Here is a 23416-nt window from a genome sequence, read left to right as displayed (position 1 = left end):
TATTTCTTGCTTACGTTTACGCACTAACTATTCATTAGAATCATGGCTTAGTTCCACTTTACCTCTTGCCCGACTGATCTCCTCTACTGCTAAAATGACATTTCTAAAGCACAAAGTCTTGACAATGTCATTCTTCTATTTCGGAAGTTTCACGGTGGCTTCTAGGATAAAAGGCACACTCTGATGATCGACATTTTAAGTCCCTCATATGGTTTCAGTTTCTCTAGATCGAGTTCACGTTATTCTTTCCAGCCAAATTGACATATTTGCTGTTCATTACACCGGGCATTCCATCTCTCTCCTCTTTTCTGTGCCCCCCTCCTCAGAATGCCCTCCTGCCTCACCTCCGCTTTCTCTAATCCAAGCTCAGTTCCGGTACAACCCCCTCTCAGAGGCCTTCCTCCTTACTTTGTATTAACTTAATAGCTTTAATAGGTGATAGAGGGTTTCACGATTTACAAAGCACTTTACAAATATCTCCTTCAGTTCTCTCAACAACTTTAAGAAATGGGTATTATTATGATCACCATTGTATAAATGAAAAAAAAAAAAAAAAAAAACAGGCTGAGAGGTTAAAAGGATTACCCAGAGTCAAATAGCTTTTGAATGAAGGTCTTCCTACCTCCAGATTTAGCACTTTGTCCACTATACCTCTACTCTATCACTACTCTTATCTACTAGTCTGTATGTAAGGGTATGTAAGGGTAAAGACTTTTTTTTTTTTTTAAACTTCGTAACTCCTTGCTCTTTATAGTGTCTGGAAGATAGTAAGTGCTTAAATTAATGGTAATGTAGGTCTATGACTATAAGTCCCTATGTGGAAGGTTGTGAAAGGACAACACATTATAAGTCTGTCATTGCAGCCTATTATTAGTTTCAGAATGTCAGCTCTATTTAATTTTTTATTATTATTATAGCTTTTTATTTACAAGATATATGCATGGGTAATTTTTCAGCATTGACAATTGCCAAACCTTTTGTTCCAACTTTCCCCCTCAACCCCCCCATCCCTTCCCCAAGATGGCAGGTTGACCAATGCATGTTAAATATGTTAAAGTAAAAGTTAAATACAATATATGTGTACATGTCCAAACAGTTATTTTGCTGTACAAAAAGAATCGGACTTTCAAATAGTGTACAATCAGACTGTGAAGGAATCAAAAATGCAGGCGGACAAAATTAGAGGGATTGGGAATTCTATGTAGTGGTTCATAGTCATCTCCCAGAGTTCTTTCGCTGGTTGTAGCTGGTTCAGTTCATTACTGCTCTACTGAAACTGATTTGGTTCATCTCATTGTTGAAAATGACCACATCCATCAGAATTGATCATTATAGTATTGTTGAAGTGTATAGTGATCTCCTTATCCTGCTTGTTTCACTCAGCATCAGATGTAAGTCTCTCCAAGCCTCTCTGAAATCATCCTGCTGGTCGTTTCTTAAAGAACAATAATATTCCATAATATTCACATACCACAATTTATTCAGCCATTCTCCAATTGATGGGTATCCACTCTGTTTCCAGTTTCTGGCCACTACAAAGAGGCGTCAGCTCTATTTATGATCTTGGATCTAAAAGTTATACTTTGACCCTGTAAGTAGGTACAGACTCTCTCTTCCTGGGCCTTAAAGAAATTAGGATGTGGACTAATAGACATTTACTATAAAATTAAAATGTAATACTAATGTAAGAGTTGAAAGAGACCTTAGGGATCATATAGTCCAATGACTCCTTACCTGAAGTCTATTAATTTGTGTTTTTAAACTTTTTTTTTTAATAACTTTCAGTATAATGGTTTCCTTTATAATCTTATGTATTTTACTTTATACATGTAAACACATCATTTTGAGAAGGGGCTTACAAGCTTTACTACACCACCAAGTGATCAGATTAAGAACCCCTGATCTAGGCCTTTTCCCTTATTTTACAAAGGAGGAAACTGAGACTCGGAGTATATCAATAAACAAGCATTTGTTAAGTGTTTACTATGTGCAAACCACTACTTTAGGCTTACATTCTAATGAAGGAACTTATATTTTTAAACAGCTTTATGGATTTAACTCAAATTTCCCAAGATCACTTCATTATTAAGTGGCTGAGACCATATTTCAATCCTATTTGCAGGAATACGAATTTTGTCATCTGACCTGGGCCTCTTCTTTTTCTTCAACCATCTTTTTTCTTTTAGATATCTCAGACTCAGCAGATTCAAAACAGAGTTCATTATTTCTTCCCCAAAACTGTTTCTCCTTCCCAAGTTTTCCAGGATACACCATCTTCCCAGTCATTAATGGTCACAACCTGGGTGTCAATTTTTTGACAAATCTTGTCTTCTTTACCTTCACAATCCTTCTCCTGAATACAGCCTTTTCTTCATTCACACTGCTACTATTCATCATCTCTCACATGCACTATTGAATTAGGATTTTAATTTGTCTCTCTACAGAAAATCTTTTCCTAAAGTACGGATCTGATTTCATGCAATTACTCATTAAATTCCAGTGGCTCTCTTTATTTCCAAGATGTATAGAAAATCTTTATGGCATTTAAAGCCCTTCAGCACTCAGAACCTTTCTACCCTTCTAAGTTTTCGGATACTTTACTTCCCTTCATGAAGTTTGCCATACACAGGACTGTTTGCAATTCCTCACACAGGAACTTCCATTTCTTGTAGAGGATACTCTACATGACTTTGCCTAGACTAATCTGTCTCCTTACCTCCTACTCCTAGCTTTTCTGACTTCCTTCAAGATATAGCTCAAATTATATCTTCTTCAGGAAGCCTTTCTTGGTGGTTGGTGGTTGTGGTTTTCTTTTTGTAAACAACACCATCCCTTTCCTGGAAACACATCTCCTCTGCCCACATATACCTCAGTGCCTTTCCTATGAATTTATTTTCTGTTTAAAAAGTACATATCTTTGTTTGCATATATATATATAATTACATATTGTCTCCCTTTTAGAATTTTAGGTCCTTGAGATCAGGAACCATTTTGAATCCTTTATTTGAATCCTGTTGAATATTGTTCTTAGCACAGTGCTCCAACACACATAATTGATTGACTTTTTCCATTTTCTCCTGCTGCTTCTCCCCAGAAGTGAGTTCTGAATCTTTTTTCTTGGCCATCAATAGTACATAATGGAGGAATCTTAGTTGTTGAGGCTAATCTATAGGCTTAGAAGTTTCAGAAACATATAAGTGTGACCAGTTCTCAGGTGTTCTAAAACAACAATAGTGTAAATGTTTGATGTTTGTTCTATCCCTGGGATGTGTCATGCTTCTAGGCCATTTTCCACACAGTTAAGCTGATCTCTGAAATCTTTTGTGAAGACTAGTTAAAACAAATTCATATGATGATATCTGATAATTAAAAGGCATTTGGCTCACCTGTTTGGTTAGTGTTCTATGTGTGCTTTAATCTGTGGCTAGTCTTGTTTTAACCCTTTTTCTGACTATTGTTGAGCCATTGAGAGACTATCGATTTCTGAAATGTAAAGTTTTATGACTTTTTTTAAAGCTCTTCTTCAGACTCACAACCATGTCAATCACCATTCAAAGGCACTGTGAGGAAAGCTTTATTCTGTGTAGGGACAGGTTTAAATTTATATATTGAAACTAAAGTCTGGCCTTAAAGAGCAGAAATCATGGCTCTGGAATATGGTGATCTTATCCTGGGTAACTAGTCTTATTTCAGGCTGGAAATATGGGTCTATCCCAAATGGAGTGGGGGAGGGAGGGGACAAGGTTCTGTTCAGAGAAATCCCGTAACATCTGGCCAATATAGTTTATCATCTATCTTATGTTTAGAAAAATTGCAATTTGTAATTAGCAAAGTACTTGCATCTGTAAAATGGGGCTAAAATACACATATAGTACATACTTATAGGATTCTTGAGAGAGCCAAAGGACATTTAAAATACTTTGTAAACCTTCAAATGTTTTATAATTGTCAAATAATATTATTTTTATTATCATCTTCACCCTGTATCCTACTCATATATAACCAAGGGTCTTGTTATCTTTCTCTTAAGGTTTTTCTGAAATTTCCTTTCTTCTGCTTCAAGTTTGTCTTTAATCAACTTTTAATCATTTGTACAATCATTCATAATCATTTAATCATTCATTTTCTTTCCACATTCATTTATAATAAAACAATATTCTTCATTCTCACTTCTAAATTATTTTCATCCTTTTATCATCCTACGTTATTTCTTTGGCTACTTCCTTACCAGCCTAGTGCAGGTTCTTGTCACCTCATACCTGGTATATTGCAATAGCTCTCATAGAGCAAATCTAGTGTGTAATAAAAACTCAACATAAAAAACTTGCTATTTACACGATTATTAAAAAGTGCATTTGAGAGTTGCAAAGTAAATCTCTACTGTTATGATTTCCCTTCTTACATATATACCTTCAACAGGTCAGGAGGAACTTTAGCCTACCCATCTGTCTATCTTTTCCTCTAGTTTCCTTCAAAATCCTTTCCAAGCAATTTTGTTGATGAAATCTGCGGATGAGTCAGCCTGAGTCAGCTCAGAGCCCTCATTATGGTGACTGAAGTTGATTCAGCAGTAATGTCCATTTTTGACATCTGCTTTATATTGATGGCCTCCTTCTGTGTATGTCTCATCACTTATATTTTAATTATGCATGCATATGAGCACTCAACTATTGTTAAATATTTGGTTGGTTGTTATTAAAGTGTTATTCTTTTCTTCACATAGAGAAGAATTTTAGTATTTTTCTGTAGAAATGGCAGATTTATAAAATCACACTTATACTTTATAGTTTAAATAAAACTATATTGTATAAAGAATATGAAAATTTTCAATATAATGACAATATGATTAAACAAAACTCCTCTATCTAGTTAACCAAAAATAACTCCACCAAGTCCATTTATTAAGGTCTTTCAACAACTATTAGTCATCTAAATCAAACAAATGCCCATCAAAGTCACATAAAGAAATCTTTAATCTGAAGATATTGTTCCAAGATTCTTCTATTCTTCAGATAAAAACTTAAAGTAAATCACTTCTAAAGTTCCTTCCAACTATTTTCCAATACATGTGTTTTAGAAACTAAAACAGAAATGTACATGGAGAGGATTAAAAACAGTAATAAAAATAATAACATGAAAACAGATCAAATGTAGTGATTTAGGGAACATCTATAAAAGAAGTAAATGATAATAAATCAACAGATATTTATTAGGTTTCTACTATGTACCAGGAACTGCACTAAGTGCTATGGATACAAGGTCAAAGCAAGGAATGATGTCTACTCTCAATGAGTAGACAGTTTATATAAAGGTAGGAGACAAGTATTTGTATAAATATATATAGCATAAATATAAAGTGAATGAATACAAGTATTCAAAGTAGTTAAATAAAAAATGATTTGGAAGAGAACTAACTAGCCTGTTAGAAAGGGATTTTGTGAGTTCCAGTTGATCAGTAATGAACAGAACCAGTTATATCCAGAGAAAGAATACTGAGAAATGAATGTGGACTGCTTGCATTTTTGTTTTTCTTCCCAGTTTATTTTTACCTTTCTAAATCTAATTTTTTGTGCAACAAGAGAACTGTATAAATATGTACACATATGTTGTATTTAAAATATACTTTAACATGTTTAACATGTATGAGACTGCCTACCATCTAGGGGAGGAGGTGGAGGGAAGGAAGGAAAAGTTGGAACAGAAGTGAGTGCAAGGGACAATGTTGAAAAATTACCCATGCATATGTTCTGTCAATAAAAAGCTATAATTACAAAAAAAGAAAGGGACTCTATGAGACAAAAATAAGGAAGAAGCCAATTCTAAGCTTTTGGGGCAGCCAGTGCAAAGGAATAGAGACTGGAAATAGGATGTTATGTGTGAGGAACAGAAAGGATGGCTAAATTGTAGAATCTAGAAGTAAGAATAATACCTAAGGAGGCTGAAAAGATATGTTGAGGTCGAGTGATGTGGGGTTTTTAGATCCAAATAAAGGGGCTATTATTTTTATTATAAAGGTAAGAAGAAGCTATTGAAATTGGTTTAGTAAAAAAGTCATATCATTTGGCAGCAGTGTGAAAGATGGACTAGAATGCTGAGAAAATTGAAGCACAAAGACCAATTAAAAGACTTTTGAAATAATCTAGGGGTAAAGGTACTGGAAGCCTAAACTTAGATTGTACTTATATTAGTAGAGGAAGACAGTGAAAGAAGAAAAATATTATGAAGGCAAAGTGGCAAAAAGCTGGTAACCGGTTAGATATGTGGAATGGAAAAACAACTGACAGATAATATTGAACAAAATAAATTTATCAAGAATTTATTAAATACTACTATAGATCAGGTATTGTTCTAGGCTCAAAGATATAAGCTCTTAATATAAGTTTGTGAATTTGTATCTAAAAATATTTTAACAATTATCTCAGTATAATTGTTTTCCTTTGTAGTTTTATTTTGTTTTATGTATTTAAAACATTCTGAGAGTTCACAGATTTTATCTGTCAGAGAGATTCATGCCACAAGAAAGTACTCTCAGGATACAAATTTAAAAAGCAACAAAAATACTTACCCTTAAAGAACTTACATCATATTGGAGAATACACCCATATATAAATAAATAACATTTATATAATATAGAAATAAAGACAAAAGTATAAAAGGTAGATATAAAATTATTTTAGGGAGGACTAGTTGGTGAGAGGGCCTTATAAAGGAGATTAGCACTTCTGAGGAAATATTCAAGGAATAGCAAATAATATATTTGTAATTTGTAAAGTTGTAGATTTTAATTAAAATTCTATAAATAGTTGAGTTTAGCAATTCTATCTTCAACACAGTCTTAATATCAAATGACTTGAGTCTTGGGAACTAATACAAATATATAAGGCTAAAAGTTATTCCCAAAAGTTGTGATCAAAAGATTAAAAAAAAAATTACAGACACGTTACCAAAAACACAAAAGATTGTTTCAAATCACTAATAAAAGAACAAAAATAAATCAAAGCAAATCTGAGACTATACCTCATACTTAGAAAATTGATAAAGATAATCAAATATGAGAACAATTATTGGAGGCATAAAAAGATAGCCACACTAATATGCTATTGGTGAAGCTGTGAATTAGTCCATTTATTTTGGAAATAAGTTTTGGTCAAGAGATCCTAATGCCAATTAGATACTTTAAGAATAGCAAAGAAAGAAAATGGGCATTATATGAAGGAAAATAATTGTAGTAGCACCTATTTGTATGTATCAAAGTATTGATTGATGCCCATCAGTTGAGAAATGGATAGGCTAGATGTGGTACAAGAATAGAATAGAATCATAGGGCAACTTAGGAAATACTGTTAATAAAACAAAAAAAGGCATGGAAGACTTATAAGAACTGATAGAAAAAGAAGTAAGCAGAACCAGGAAATCAATATCCATAATGACTACAAAAGTGGAAATGGGAAGGACAATATAAAGAGGGTATAGAATATTGTCAATTATAATGACAGCTTTAAATCAAGGAAAAGATAAGAAATTGCACCTGCATTTATTGGAGAGGTGCAAAATATTTTATATGTTATCACTTAATATGCTTGATGGCTTTTTACAATTCCTCTTGTTCTTAACTCTTTTTTTGTTCTTTGCTACAAGGGATGGTTCTAAGTAGGAAGAATTTCTTTAGAAAACAAAATAGAACAACAAAATATGAAATAAAATATTACCTGAAGCCCATTTTGTCAATGTACTATTTTAATGTTCAAATTCAGGAATTCCAAAATGCATAAGACTTTTTATGTAAAGAGGCAACTTAATGTCAGTGGCCAAGATGGCTTATAATTAAATAATTTATTACCTGGTAAGAGGAGAGAACATCCAATGTAGTTTCTTTTATTTTCTCATACTATCTTTCCTCTATTTTTTTGAATATTGCAAGAAAAGAAAGTATATCAGAAAGAAAAGAAAATACACTCATAAAAATTAAGGCCTATAGTAATCTAGTATTTGATAAACCCCCAAACTCTGTCTTCTGGGATAAGAACCCACTATTTGATAAAATTTGCTAGGGAAACTGGAAAATAATATGTCAGAAACTCAGCATAGACCTACATCTCAGAGCACATACTAAAATAAGATCAAAATGGGTACATGATTTGGGTGTAAATAGCAAATTACAACAGAAAAATTTACCCAATCAGATCTTTGGAGAAGAGAGGAATTTATGACCAAAGAAGAACTAGAGAACATAATGAAAGGCAAAATGAACAACTTTACTCAAATTATAAAGTTTTTGCACAAACAAGAGAAATAAAGTTAAAGGGAAGTAAAAGCTGGGAAAAATTTTACAGCCAGTATTTCTGATAAAGACTTCATTTCTAAAATATATAAAGAACAGAATCAAATTTATAAGAATACAAATAATTCCCCAATTGATAAATGGTCAAAGGATATGAACAGACAATTTTCAGGATGAAGAAGTTAAAGTCATCTATAGTCATATAAAAATAATCTACATCACTATTGATTATAGAAATACAAATTAAAACAACCCTGAGATACCACCTCACATTTTTTAGATTGACTAAAGAGACAGGACATGATAATAATGAAGTTGAAGAGGATGTAGGACAAATGAGATGCATTAATTAATGCATTGTTGGTGGAATTGTGAAATGATCCTATCATTCTGGAGAGCAATTTGGATCTACACCCAAAGGGCTATCAAACTATGCATATCTTTAACCCAGCAGTTTCATTACTGGGTCTGTATCCCAAGGAAATCTTAAAAGAGGGCAAATAATTCACATACAAAATATGTTTGTAGCAGACCTTTTTGTGGTAACAAAGAATTGGAAACTTAGTAGATGTCTGTCACTTGGGAATGACTGAATAAGTTGTGGTATATGAATGTAATAGAATATTATTGTTCTATAAAAAATGATGAAAGGCTTGGAAAGATTAACATGAACTGATGCTGAGTGAAACAAGTAGAATCAGAAATACATTATACACCATACCAGCCAGAATTTGTGATAATCACCTATGAAAGAGTTGGTTCTTCTCAGAGGTTCAGTGATTCAAAGCAATCCCAATAGTCATTGTACAGAAAATGCCATCTGCTTCCAGAAAAAGAACTGTGGAGATTGAATGTATATTAACACATGGCTATGGTTACTTCTTTTTTTCTGTGTCCTTTTTTTGTTTGTTTGTTTTTGTTTTGGTTTGTTTTGGTTTGGTTTTAGTTTTTCCCTTTTGCTCTGATTTTTCTCTCCCAACATGATTCATAAAGCAGTGTGTATTAAAAGTAAGTTTCAAAAGAGTAGAAGGAACACTGACCTAAGAGACCACAATCCTGGGTTGCTAAACTTATTAGCTGCATGAACTTGTGTACAAATTTTGAACTTCATCTATAAAATGGGGCAATGATACCTCCACTCAAAGATTTATTTTGATCATAAAAGTTTTGTATGAGAAAGCTTTTGTAGCTATACAAAATATTTTATAACTGTGTGTAGAATTATTTTTGAGTAACATTAGAAACACTATAACATCATCCTCTGCTATCTCATGAAGCTATAAAAACGATGCTGAATTCTTGACTGCTATACCAGTATAGAATAAGCTTTGCCAGGTTCTGCTATGTCAGATAAGCCTCTAATAACAGACTATATCTGCTTTCTGAGGTCTACCCTAGCTATGTGTGGAGAAACCTATCACTAGTAAACTGCCATTAGATAATGTATCCTTTGGCTGTAGCTACCCACAAAACAAAACAAAAAGTTATCAAGCCCTCAGTTCTACATAATTTCCCTCCACTCTCCCCTTCAAAAATGATAGAATTGTGGCAGAAAAAGAGATAGAGAATTCTATGAATAAATTCAAAGTTTCTAGGGTATCTATAAAGTATATTAACCATTGATAAACTAATGAAACATTTGCCCATTGAGCACTTCAAGACCATAAACAGGCTAAAATTAATTAAATAAATATTGATATTCCTTCTAAAAATGAAATTGCTATCTAGTTCATCCTTAGAGAAGCAAATAAAGGTAGTGAGGAACATGTTAAAAAAAAACATTGTTAAGATACTTGTAGAGGTTAAGAAGGATTATAAACCTGATCTATTAGTGCATATATTTTCAGCAGTTATCACAGAGGGGAAATGACCTGGACTCAGACTTTATATGAGGAGAGAAAGTTATATTGCTTTGGGGGAACTCTGCAGTATCTTTAGTGATACCAGTTTTTCTACTAATTCAGGCCCAGTATTCTCTTGATGATTTTCTATGATTGTGATGCAAGAATATAAAATAATTATATTTGCAGGTCACATAAAAAAGAGATATGTTGGGTTTGAGTTGGCTGCATCATATTAACAAAAAAGAACTACAAAGGAAAATTGGCTGAAAAATATATTTTCAGAGAAAGGATTGACAAAAATAAAAAAAATGTGGGCTAGACATGTAATGAGATTAATGGGATGACCCATGGATAACTCATGTTTTATATTGATACCCAGGTAATATCAATATACAGGGCATCCCAAAAAACTTTAGTGCAGCTTTAAGCTTATAAAAACTTAGGGAGATTTCAAACATATTATGTATAACCCATTTGGAGAATTTGCGAGTTTTGAACATGAAAGCATAAATTCATTCAAAATTGTACTTCTGTAAGGGAGATCCACATTGAGAAGATCACAGGTCTATAAAAGGGTATAAAAATAATAGGAAGGGGAGTTTAATTGTACATTTAAGGTATTCTTAATTCTCACTACATAGATTCTCACTTCTAAGAGTTATCATGTAGTTATATCTGAAAGTATGTAGGCAAGCAGCCAAGTAATCCAAATTAATGAAGAGTGGGAGTCAAAAGGCAGTTGTTATCTATGTTTATCACAGTAACTTTAAATACTTTTTATTGTTGTTATCATAATTAAGTAAATGATGCTGGAGACATTTTAACAACAGCCCTTTGTGATGGATTGGTCATGAAGCTAAAAGAAAGGCAGATTAATTTTATAACTCTTCAAAATCAGAAAGAGCTATCTAATAAAATAGGATTCCTTCCTGCTACCTGAATGACAGATACTGAATAGCAAAAGTGAGTCTATGCTGATTCACTAGTTAATTTTTCTATCACTGCTTCTGTTTTTTAACATGTATGCTAAGAAAAAGAAGGAAGATTTAATTTGGTTGAAGCTTAAAATGTAGTTGATCTTCCTCTTTCCTACATTCCCCTCTTTCCCCCCCCAAAAAAAAATTTTCCTTACTTGTATTTGTGCAGCTTTGCTTCTATATATTTCACTGAATGAGTCTTTTTTTGTTGTTAGAATGATGGAATTCACAGAAATACAACCAATAATTTAGTAAGCCATTTAAAAAAGGAATGCATATAGCACTGGCAATTGTATTTTTTAAAACAGGGATTTGTTAAATATTGTGGGATTTAGAACAAAGGAGATTTAATTTTAGAAAGTGGCTAATTAGTGGTCTTTCTTTTAGATCAGCAAAGGAATAAGGAATTACGTCAATTTAAAGCATACAACAGATCAGTAATTCTCAAAGGATTTCTGGTAGCCTACAAGTATGTCTCAGCCAATTAAATTATTAGAAAAAAAAAATGTAAGGATGAAAAGATATTATACCTGGAAGAATTTTTGAACCAGAATGGGGGAAAATAGAGAAAAAGAAAGAAATATCTTTTTTGAATGAATTTATTGTTGAAAATACGCCAACTGGGTATGTTTTTTAATTCACTCTGCTCTCTTTATTTCTTACCCAATCCCTTACAGGGCCAAAGGTCCACACAGCCTTACATTCCTACCTTCCTTCAACCTATACTAGGGAATAAGAAGATTCATCTCTCTAAAAGTGGAATAGATGAAAATAGATCAGTAAATATGAGTCAGTTGCTTTTTTTGGAGGGTTGGGGAAATATGGGCAATTGTTGGGCTATATGACTATGGTATATGTAAGCTTGAAATTTTGAGGTCCTTAATTTTAGATTAATTTTCAAAACAGTGAAGATTTGTGATTTTTCTTTCCCTTATTCATTTTAGATTCAGTCTCTTTATACACATAAAAAATGAAGTTTTTACAACAATACATTAACATTTGGGCCTTTGTGGCCTCAATTTAGTAGTTCAATTTCTGTTGGAGAAAAGTCACCCCTCCAATACTTAGTTTTTTCTGATCTACATTTAAGAATTTGAAAATTTAGTCATTTTTAATTCTAAATTCCAAACTTTATAACTATATTACATATATTTTCTCCATTGGGAAGAAATATTCTCAGATATAGACAACCATCTTTGCCAAGCATTTATAGTTGTGATGACTAACTTGTGTTCTTTGGAATGAAGACTTTCAATATAGCTGAAATCCCACAGAAAATAGGACCACAGGTACAGAGAGTACACATGGAACAGATCTTAAAATCGTTTAGTTCAACCTCCTCATTTTATAGATGAAAAAAATAAGACCCAGAAAAGTGATGTAAGTTCTGCCATATAATGCCTATGAAATATCTAATTTCCATAGTCCTCAGTTCTTTATCAATCATGTGATTGAAACTGGTCTTAAAGGCCTCCGAGGTCCCTTTCAGTTCTAAACTCAGCCCCTCATATGACTGATAAAGAAACAGAGTTGTCCAACATCAGTGGGTTTATTTATTCCTTGATATTGCCTATATCTAGGGATGTGCTGGGTTGGGGGTGGGGGATGTATTTACAATACTTTAGTCCATGATTAATATTTTCTCCATCACTTTCTTAAGTTTAGGATAGTAGTGTTAAATTCAGACACAAATGGATCTTCATTAGTGGCATTTTCATTTTAAAAAAAAATCCTACATATTAACATTATCTATATTATACTTTTATTTATTTTGTTAAACATTTCCCAATTCCATTTTAATCTGGTTCCATCTGTATTCAGGCATTTTGTGCCAGCAAGTTTGACATCTCTGGCCTAGACAATGAATGAAACAATAAATAGAGTCCTGATTGGTGGCTTTTCCTGATTTCTGAGATGTATATAGTCACACTGAAAATCTGACTTATAAGCTGGTTTGAGCTAGCTTTAGCATATCTCTGCTATCTTTCCTTAGCTTTTTTTCTTTTTTCAATCTTTTTTCATGCACATTTTAGTGGAAGCTATTTATGTAGAGGACTCTCCCATACAAACGTGTTATATTCTCTTTAGTTGTCTTTTGTGTTTTTGTGAATTTTCTTAAAGTAAATGTTTTTCCTGTAATTAAATGATTTGTTGTAGGTTGAAGAAGACTTCGAATTCTCAAAGGTAATGGTGGAAGAGCCCAAGTTGAGGCAAGTCCTAGAAAGGTAGCGGAGATAAGAATACAGGCTCAATATCTTTTTGTGTACTTCATAAAGGTTCATCACCAGATGGTTGGCCACCAGGTGATAGTTTTTTTGTTTTTGTTTTTGTTTTTTTAGCCAATCAATCAACAAGAAGTTATTAAGCTTCTATTATGTACTAGGCAATGTAGTAGGTGCTAAGGTTATAAAGACAAAAAATGACAGTTCCTGCTCTCAAGCTTTTATTTTATTGGTGATGGATGGAAGAGATGACTTGAATATTTATAAGTGGCATTTACAAAATCAATATGAGGTAGTTGAATACAAGATAGTTAGGAAATTAGAGCACTAATAGATAGATGAGGGAATCAAGAAAGCTCTACTTGAGTCTTGAAGGAAGTGAAGAATTCTATGATGTTGAGGTGCAGAGGGAATATATTCCAGGCATGGAGGATGGCCATTACAAAGGTATGGAAATGAGAGATATTTGAGGAATAGAGGCTGTCAATTGGCTAGAGTGTAAACTTCTGGACAGGGAATAATACATAATGAGACTGGGGAGAAAGATTGAGACCAAATTGTAAAGGGTTATCAAAGGCGAGGAGTTTATATTTTATCCTGTCAGGGAAAGGAAAGAGGAAAATAATTTATTAAATACCTATTAAGTACTTTACAAAAATTGTCTCCTTTTCTCACCAAACAAACATGTCAGGCAGGTGCTATTACTATCCCCATTTTACATTTGAAGAAACTAAGGGAAACAGAGGTTAGGTGATTTATACAACTAGTAAGTCAAGTCTCATTTGAAACTATATCTTCCTATATTCAGGCCGAGTATTCTATATACTATACCACATAGATTCTTAGAACCAATAGTGAACTAATGGAATTTGTTGAGTAGGGGAGAGACATAGCTGATGATGCACACATAAGCAAAATAATTTTGGCAGCTAAAGGATGCTTTAGAAAGATACGGACACTAATTAGAAGGCCATTACAATAGAATAGATGAGAAGTAATACAGGCCTAAATTAAGGATCATGTTAAATAAAAATTTGTTTTCTAAGACATAGAGAAACTATGCTCTGCATTTGGGGAAGAGTGTATCCCCAGTGATGGAATATTCTTGAGATATTAAAGTAAATTATTTCTAACTATACACATAGATATGGATATAGATATAGATATAGATATAGATATATAAGACCATTAATAAGTGTTATTTAATGTTAGGAAATATAAGCACTTGATAATTAGTATTGTTTTTTTCTTTGCATTTATACCTTGTGTGCCTAACAAAGTTGGCACATGATAGGATCTAAATAAATGCTTATTGATTGATTGTATTAGATCTATCTATGGTCTATTTAGCCCAGCTTTTTGTTTCTATTATCCATAAGTTTTATAGTGATAAGAAAGCATGATTATCTTTCCATTGATCCGTTTTGAAAGTTAAGGTTGTCTTCCACTCATCCAGCATTCTACTTTCCACTAGTAACCATATAAAAAAGAATTTCAGGATAAAAAGGAACCTCAGGGCTGTCTAGTCCCAAACCTGTATATAATAAAAGAATATCTTCTTCTATAACATATTGGAAACTATCTAGATAGCCTTTGCTTAATCATTAGTCTAAAATTATTCAGGAGAAGTTAGCCCAAGAGGGATGGGAAACTTGAAAGAACAAATTGTGAAGAAGAGGAAAAAAATGAGTTATGTAAAAAGATGAATTTGGATACACAGAGAACTCACTAAAATAAATTTGGCAAAAAAGTTTAGAGAATGTAAACAAAGTTAGACAATGGGAGATGAATATAAATGTGCAATGTGGATGTATAAGAAGATCAGAAATATTAATGATCAGAATGATCTAAGGCTAAGAAATATGAGAAAAGAAACAAGTTTTTAAAGTCATGTTATGGTAAAGATGAAGAAGAATGAATGAAAAGCATTTATTAAACACCTATAGTGTGCCAGGTACTCATTGCCTACTCTTATAAGGAATTTAAATTTCTATAGGACCAGATCACACATATAAGTAGGATTGGTCAGGAAATGGAATTTTTCTCTAGGAATTTCCAAAAATGTAGAGTAAAGTCACAGACAAGGCTATAATTGTTATAAGCTTTCCAGAAGACATGGTGATATTGATTTATGTATGATTCCCAGAGCATGAAGTGAAAAGGAGGTACAGTATTTAAGTAGTATCCATGTGGATGTCAAGATGGCCCAACGGGTCTGGATGGGTAGATGTGAAACATGTGCTAGGGTCATATAAGCAGGGAGTTATAGTCTCAGGGTTGGAAGAGAATATTTCAGATGGGGTTTGGTGAAAAATGGGAGCATATTGGTTTTGTTTTTTTTTTGTTTGTTTGTTTCTATGGCAACTTTCCAGCATATTCTTTTTTTTTATTATTCATTTTTCCAAATTATCCCCTCCCTCCCTCCACTCCCTCCCCCCCCCATGGCAGGTAATCCCATACATTTTACATGTGTTACAATATAACCTAGATACGATATATGTGTGTAAATACCTTTTTCTTGTTGCACATTAATTATTAGCTTCCGAAGGTATAAGTAACCTGGGTAGATAGACAGTAGTGCTAACAATTTACATTCGCTTAAATGGGAGCATATTGTATGGTGTCCTAAGATATCTGGGATAGATGAATAGAAGAAAAGGATCAAAGAAGACTATTCAGGACAAATGATGACAACTTACAATGGAGATAAGATAGACCTACCTAATCTTTATTTTCTTTTGTTTTCTCTTCCAGAGAATGATCTTTGAATTCATTGTGGTTCAGTGAATAAAGTGTTAGAACTGAAGACAGGATGACTTGATTTTTATTCCAATCTTATACTCACTAGCTGTGTGATCATGGGCAAGTCATTTAACTTCTCTCTGTCTCAGTTTCCTGATCTACAAAATGAGAATAATTCACCTAGCTTCCTGGGTTATTGTGATAATAAAATTATATACATATATACATAATATGTGTATAGTATATATGCATATATATTTATACAAAATATATATAGTATTTAGCAAACCTTAAAGTTCTAGCCAAATGCTTATTAGTAATCAGAAAGAATAGGACAAAAGTGCCTAAGAGAGCTCTTACCAAATATAAAAAAGAATACCTAGCTACTTTTAATGGGTTCAGTTCACCTGGACCAGATGACTATATTTTACAGTAGTGACAGAACTAACTTCAGTGATTGGTAAGTCAATATCTGTTATGTTTAAAAAATCTTGAACAAGAGGAGCATTGTCATAAGACTGGAGAAGGAAGAGTATACTAATTTGAGGGTTTTTTTTTTAATGAGAAGATTCTGAAAACTGTAGGCTATTGATCTTGACTTTGATTCCTAGCAAAGTTGTCAGACTTACTATAAATAGTAAGCAACTATCTAGGGAAAAAAAAAAACAACTGTGGTGATTAAAAAAGCCAATACAACTTCACCAAAAGCAGGTCATAGCAGACTAATCTTATTTCAACTTTTAAAAGGTTATTAAATAATATAGCATATCAGGGAAATTCTGTAGATATAATTTAACTATATTTTACCAAGGCTATACTTGTAGAAATAAGGACTAGGTAATAGAACAGATTCAGAAATAGTGAAATGGACTGATAAAATAGCATGGGGGAAATGGGGCACATGAGAGATATGGTACAAAAGTATTAAGAAGACTTGGTAACTTTTTGGATATAGGGAATAGTGGTAAAAGAGAATGAAAAATTAAAGATTACTCCAAGGTTTTAAATATGAATGAATGGAAGAGTATTAGTTCCTCCATCAGAAGAAGGAAGATTGGGTTTAAAGGGATAAATGATGAGTTTTGTTTGACATATTGAGTTTGAAATGCAGATATTCAGACAACAGATGTCCAGTGTAACTAAGATTAGAACTCAAGAGAGAGGTTAAGACTAGATTTGATTTTGTCCCTATATAGAGATGATAATTGAAGCAATGGGAACTAATTAAATAAACAAGTGTTGGATGATGTATATTATGCCATATCTGCCACTTTTCTGAATGTTGACATAACTCCCCAGGATATCTACATTAGATTTTTGTTTTCTCTCCAAAGCATATTAGGCAGATATTTTCTTCTGTACTTCTTATTGCCAGTAATTTACAAAAAAAACTTATCTTTCTTTTTTATTTTTAACCATTTTTTTTTAGTTTTCAACATTTACTTTTATAATATTTTGATTTACTTTTTCCCCCCTCCCTCCATTTTCTTTCCCCAAGAGGGCAAGCAAGCAATCTGATATAGATTATACAAGTACAATTATATTGAACATATTCACATTAGTCATGTTGTGAAAGATCAGAAAATCATGAGAAAGAAAAAAAAACAATAACAAAAGTGCAAAATAATATTCTTTGATCTGCATTCAGACTCCAGAGTTCTTTTTTTTTGGATGTAGATAGCATTTTCTATTATGAATCTTTGAGAATTATCTTGCATTGTATTGTTGAGAAAGGCAAAAGGAATCAAAGTTAATAATCGCACAGTGTTGCTAGTATTGTGAACAATATTTTCCTTATTCTACTTCAATTGGCATCAGTTCATGTAAGTCTTTACAGTTTTTTCTGAAATCCTTCTATTCATCAGTTCATATAGAACAATAGTATTCTATTATATTCATATACCATAATTTGTTCAGTATTCTCTAGTTGATGAGCATCCTTTTGATTTCCAGTACTTTTCCACCACAAAGAGAACTGCTATAAACATTTTTCTTCATAAAGATCTTTTTCCCTTTTTTATGATCTTTTGGGATACAGACTTAGTAGTGGTATTGCTGGATCAAATGGTTTACACAGTTTTATAGCTCTTTGGGCACAGCTGCAAATTACTCTCCATAACAAATTCACAACTCCACCAAGACATTAGTATTTTCTCACATATTTTCCAACATTTATCATTTTCATTATCTGCATAACTTATCTTTATATTCTAAGTCCCTATTTGTCCCTACCCTTTTCCTATCCTTAAGAATTTCATAGAACCCCAATCTGATGATATTAATTATATATCCAAATTATGTTTTAATCTTGTCAGAAGCATTTTGAAAATATAATAAATTTTATTCATTAATTTCTCTGGATCTAAATAAATATTTAATACCACCTTCTGAAAGAACTGTTATAAGCTAAACTTCACTTCTTTTAAAAAAAAACACTGAAAGCTGCCAAAGAGAGGAACATTTTATGTATTCTATGGTTAAAAGAAGAGATGATTTCTAACTATTGGAGAGAATGCTGATATAAGACCACAAATGTGAATAAGGGACAGGGGTGGGAAAAAAGATTGTGTCTTCAGGAGAGACCTCAGCAAAGACTTTGGAAACAGTAAACATATATGGGAAACTGGCATCTCAATATGTCCCTGATGTCTGGCTTCTGTAAGGCGAGATTGGGGTCTCTTATTTGAATTGATTGGAGATAATCTTGCCCTAAACTGGAGAGTTCATCCATTCTTATGTATTATCTAATACATTCTAATCTAAATAACTCCTACAATTTCCAACATTTGACAAATCATTCCAACAAAAGAATGTATATAAACACTTTCCCTTAAGATCAAACCACAAAAGTAATTTTTGTTTTTAATCCCTTTAAAACTGTCTTTGATAGAAAGGCTTGGAAAGATTTACATGAGCTAATGCTGAGTGAAACAAGTAGAAGCAGGAATACATTGTACACAATAACAGCAAGTACAACAAGAATGTGCGATTACCAACTATAAGAGACTTAGCTTTTCTCAGCAGTTCAGTGATCTAAAGCAATCCCAATAGACTTTGGATAGAAAATGCCATCTACATCCAGAAAAAGAACTAAGGAAATTGAATATAAATCAATGTATGTTATGTTCACCTTTCCCCCCCTGTTTTTTATATTTCCCATGGTTTTTCCTTTTTGCTCTGATTTTTCTCTCCCAATATGATTCATAAAGCAATGTGTGTTAAAAATAAATCTTAAAAATTATCTTAAAAATTGTCTCTGATACCAGGAATATCTGGAAGGAAGAATACAGATAAAATTCATGTCCCTCACCCCTCTTGAAAATAGTCAAGAGAAGGAGAAAGTACAGACTATAGGTCTTCTGCTCCTCTCAAGCCAAAAACTGCAATCTCCCTTAGAGGGAAATAGAGGTATTTATTCATACTTCTTATGTCTATAAATTTAATCTAAAAGCATGCACATACATATTTCATATTGGCACTTATACATCTTTTAATTAATTTTCTTAATGAGTTATTTGCTTAAATAGATATGTTTTAGTTTTTTAATCCAAAGTAAATTTATACTTTAAATGGTAAATCTGAATAGTGGAGTTTTGTGGTCAGTCAAGAAGCATTTGTTAAGCACTTACTATGTGCTAAGCACTAGGAATTTTAAAAATCCAAAAGTGTCTGCTCTCAAGAAACTCAAAGTCTAACAAAGGTGATAAAATATTAACAATTATGTTTTTTTTTTAAATCTGTATAATGGGATAAATATGAAATAATCAACAGAATGAAGGCATTTACACTAAGGGAACCTTAAAGGATTTTATGTGAGACTTGAAGGAAGTCAGGGAAGCCAGGAGACAGAGATAAGGGAAGACAGAATTCCAGATATGAGGAACACTCAGTAAGAATATCTGGAGATGGGAGTTAGGTTGTCTTATGGAAGAAAGAGCAAAGAAGCCAGTATTACTGGATACAAGTGTAAGGGGGAAGGAGTTACTATGGGGAGCAAAAAAAATTGATAAGAGGATCATGAATTAAGAGCTAAATCTTTAGAGACTCAATATTCATTTTACAAATGAGGAAACAAGGTCTTAAAAGATTATATAACTATCTCAATGTCACACAGGTAGCAAGAATATGAACCATCCTTTGACTTTAAATTCAATTCTTTTCCCACCATACAATAGTCTGCTAATTAGCTTGAGAAGGATATTTTATATTCTTTTGATGATATTATTTGAGTCACCAGATAACAAGTATAACTATATTTAAAGATGCTTGTATTTCTATAAAGTTCATAAATTCATTGATCTATATAACTCAAGAGCTAGACCTTGCAGGATCATCCATGTCTAGTCCAGCTCCTACATTTACAGATAAGAAAAATGAAGCTCTCCCTGCCCCATGGTCATATGACTTGTTCAAGTTCACACAAATACTAGGAAACAAAGCCAGGATTCAAACCCATTTTCTCTGACTTAGAATTCAGGGCTCTATCTACCATACTAGTCTGCCTTCCACTCCAATAAAAATATCTAAGTGAGCGGGCCATACAAAAATCTCATACAATTCTCAAATTCATTATGTCAGTGAATATACGCTGACTTGCCATTACATTTAAGGATAGCTTATCTGATGCCAAAATCTAGTCTCAAACATAAAACAAGGACTTTTTTAAATGACTAAAGTTGCCAAGCTCAGAGTAGTATCAAATAATAAAGTGGCTCTTGAGGAGCAATAATATTGTCGTTGCTCAAAATTCTCTAACCTTGGAGTTGCTTGATGCTACACCTGTCATTTTCTGGCTATGACAGTGATTTCACAAATCATTTGCCACTGTATAGCAGCAGTCACTTGCCTCTGTCACCTACATAAAATAGCTGAATCTCCTGTATCATTACCCCAGTATCTCATGCTCAGTCAGCCAAATGTTCAGGGTCACTTCTGTGGTGAGAATCTGCCATCATTCTAGTTAAGCTGTAAATAGGATTGAATTCTAAGGGACAAATTTATAGTACGATTCACTTACTTGACTCCTATTTAAAGTTAGGTTTCAGAATCTCTAACAATGGCATGTTCTGATTTCTGTCTCCTGTCAAGTTTTTGAATAATTTAGATGTTTCAGATGAAGTATTAGAAATTATGATTCTGTGACAAAGAAATACACAACTTTAATATTCTTCCAATGAAATACCTATAAAACATAAAAATAAAGATATATATGTGTGTATATACATGTATATATGTATACACACACATATAGCTTCAGTATAGCTCAATTTAAATAATATGTGGGTTTCTGAAAATTTTGCAATCATTATTAATCTACATTCCTAAAGCACAGATCTAATTATGTCACTCCTATGCACAAGAAGTTTTATTGGTTCCCTGTTATCTCTAGGGTAAAAAATATACTCCTCTATCTGAAAATTTAAAGCTCTTTAGAATCTGATTCCACCTCATCTTTCCACATTGATTGTATATTACTGATTCTCCTGTACCTTACAACCAAGTGAAGTTGTCCTATTTGCTATTTTCCCTACATGGCCTCCCATACTTAGACTTAGTCTGAAGCCTCTACATTAAATATTCTTCCTCTTTCCCTTCATATCTGGAAACCTCTATCTTCCTTAAAAAATTCAGTTCAAATGCCACTTCCTAAAAGTCTTTTCCTAAGTCCCCAATTTATTAGCTAGATTTGACTCCCAAAGTATATAAATAGAAAACAAAAATGCAAAATATTTTGTACACATTTTGTACTTATCTATCATTATGTATATATATATATATATATATATATATATATATATATATGTGTGTGTGTGTTTTTCTATAACAGAATATAAGTGCTTTAAGGATAGAGACTATTTTATTTTTGTCTTTATATCTCTGGTGCTTGGTTCATAATAGACATTTAATGAATGCTTATTCAGTTGAATTAAAATGGATTGAATCTTGGAGTTGGAAAGTTCCTCTAAGATCTCTTGCCCTAACTTCCTACCTAATGCAGAATTCTCTATAAAATCCCAGGCTGACAGTCCTCTACTTTCCAAAAACATCAAAATGTATAATTTCAATTAAACCTTAATTGATTTTAATTGGTTGAAATGGCTTTCCTATTTAAAGGATTGTCATGTGGAATGTCTCAGTAAAAAGAATTGTCATCTTCTGGTAACTAAAACCCCATTTCTGTTCATGAGCCCTTAGAAAGCTTCCAGATTCAAGGTCCTTTATGAGTCAGAATTCTTCTCAAATCATATTCCACTGATGCATTTTCTCTTATTAGTTATCTATAGGACAAACAGTCCAAAACAAAACCTTTAATTAAATAACAAAGTAACAAAATTAACAACAGAACATTCTTTTCAAAAATCTGAGGCTTATTTTCCTATTCAAACACAATGTTCTGTAGAGTAAATATGAATAGGTACTGTATCAAGGGCATACTCACAGGAAAAATGTGTGGTAACTGTATTTCTATTGAGAAATATACAATGAACATATGTGGCAGGAAAAAGGAGTGGAGGGAAGATTCATAGAGCAGGTATTGTCTTCTAGTAATGATTATGTATTGTTTAACTCAACCTACTCCCTACCAAGTGTCATATCCATGTGTCTTCTCATTATATGAAGTTTCTTTATTCCAGTTTCTCAACTATCTATAAGACCATCTAATACTCTATAGACCATTCACTGGGGCTACTGTGGTTGATAACCTTTTTTCCCCAGCAGGACAAGGATATATCTTTTTTCAGCCAGCATTTTTTGTTGTTGTTGTTGTTGAGGGCTATGAACTCTTTTCCCTCAATCAGGTTGCAACAAAAGTCAATGGAGGCACAGGCAAAGTTCTTATTTCTTATCATATTTGCTGTTGGAGTCAAATATTCCTCAGTTGAAATAAGTGGAAATAAGAAATAATGAGTGGTTTTCCCAGAAAAGATAGTTGGTTTTAGAGTTAAAAAAAAAAAAAAAAAAAAAAAAAAAGCAGCTTGACTTTGCTTTTTGAGTAATCATTTATAAATGTATCATTTAATTATTCATATCATAATATTCTGCAATATACTGCAGTTATTTAAGGTTATTACTTTCCTTAGAATTAAAGAAAGAAAGGATCAAGACTTTTTTTTGTGTGTGTATGACTATATCCATAAATATAGTCATACAGAAAAAGGGCCTTGACTCTTTCCTATGTCTCTAATTGAATGTCATTAATTGCATGTTAAAGCTAAATAAAGATAATTTTGAGAGTTCTCTAGTATATAATTTGTTTTCCTCTATTTACATGGTTAATTGAGAATTGAAAATAATAGTAACATAGTAATAAATGTATTTGATTTCCCTTATTGTTGGTCTTTCCATCCA

At 32.5% G+C, this 23416-nt stretch overlaps 1 protein-coding gene across 1 annotated transcript in view; it reads left to right on the top strand.

Annotated features, from left to right (window-relative positions):
* The window catches only part of RYR3 (ryanodine receptor 3), a 753032-nt gene that overhangs the window by 143607 nt on the left and 586009 nt on the right, over positions 1 to 23416 (top strand).

This window comes from Sminthopsis crassicaudata, chromosome 2 (assembly GCF_048593235.1).
Source record: "Sminthopsis crassicaudata isolate SCR6 chromosome 2, ASM4859323v1, whole genome shotgun sequence".
Lineage (NCBI taxonomy): Eukaryota > Metazoa > Chordata > Mammalia > Dasyuromorphia > Dasyuridae > Sminthopsis > Sminthopsis crassicaudata.
Note: the sequence above shows the minus strand (reverse complement) of the source record. Positions and strands in the feature narration are given on the sequence as shown.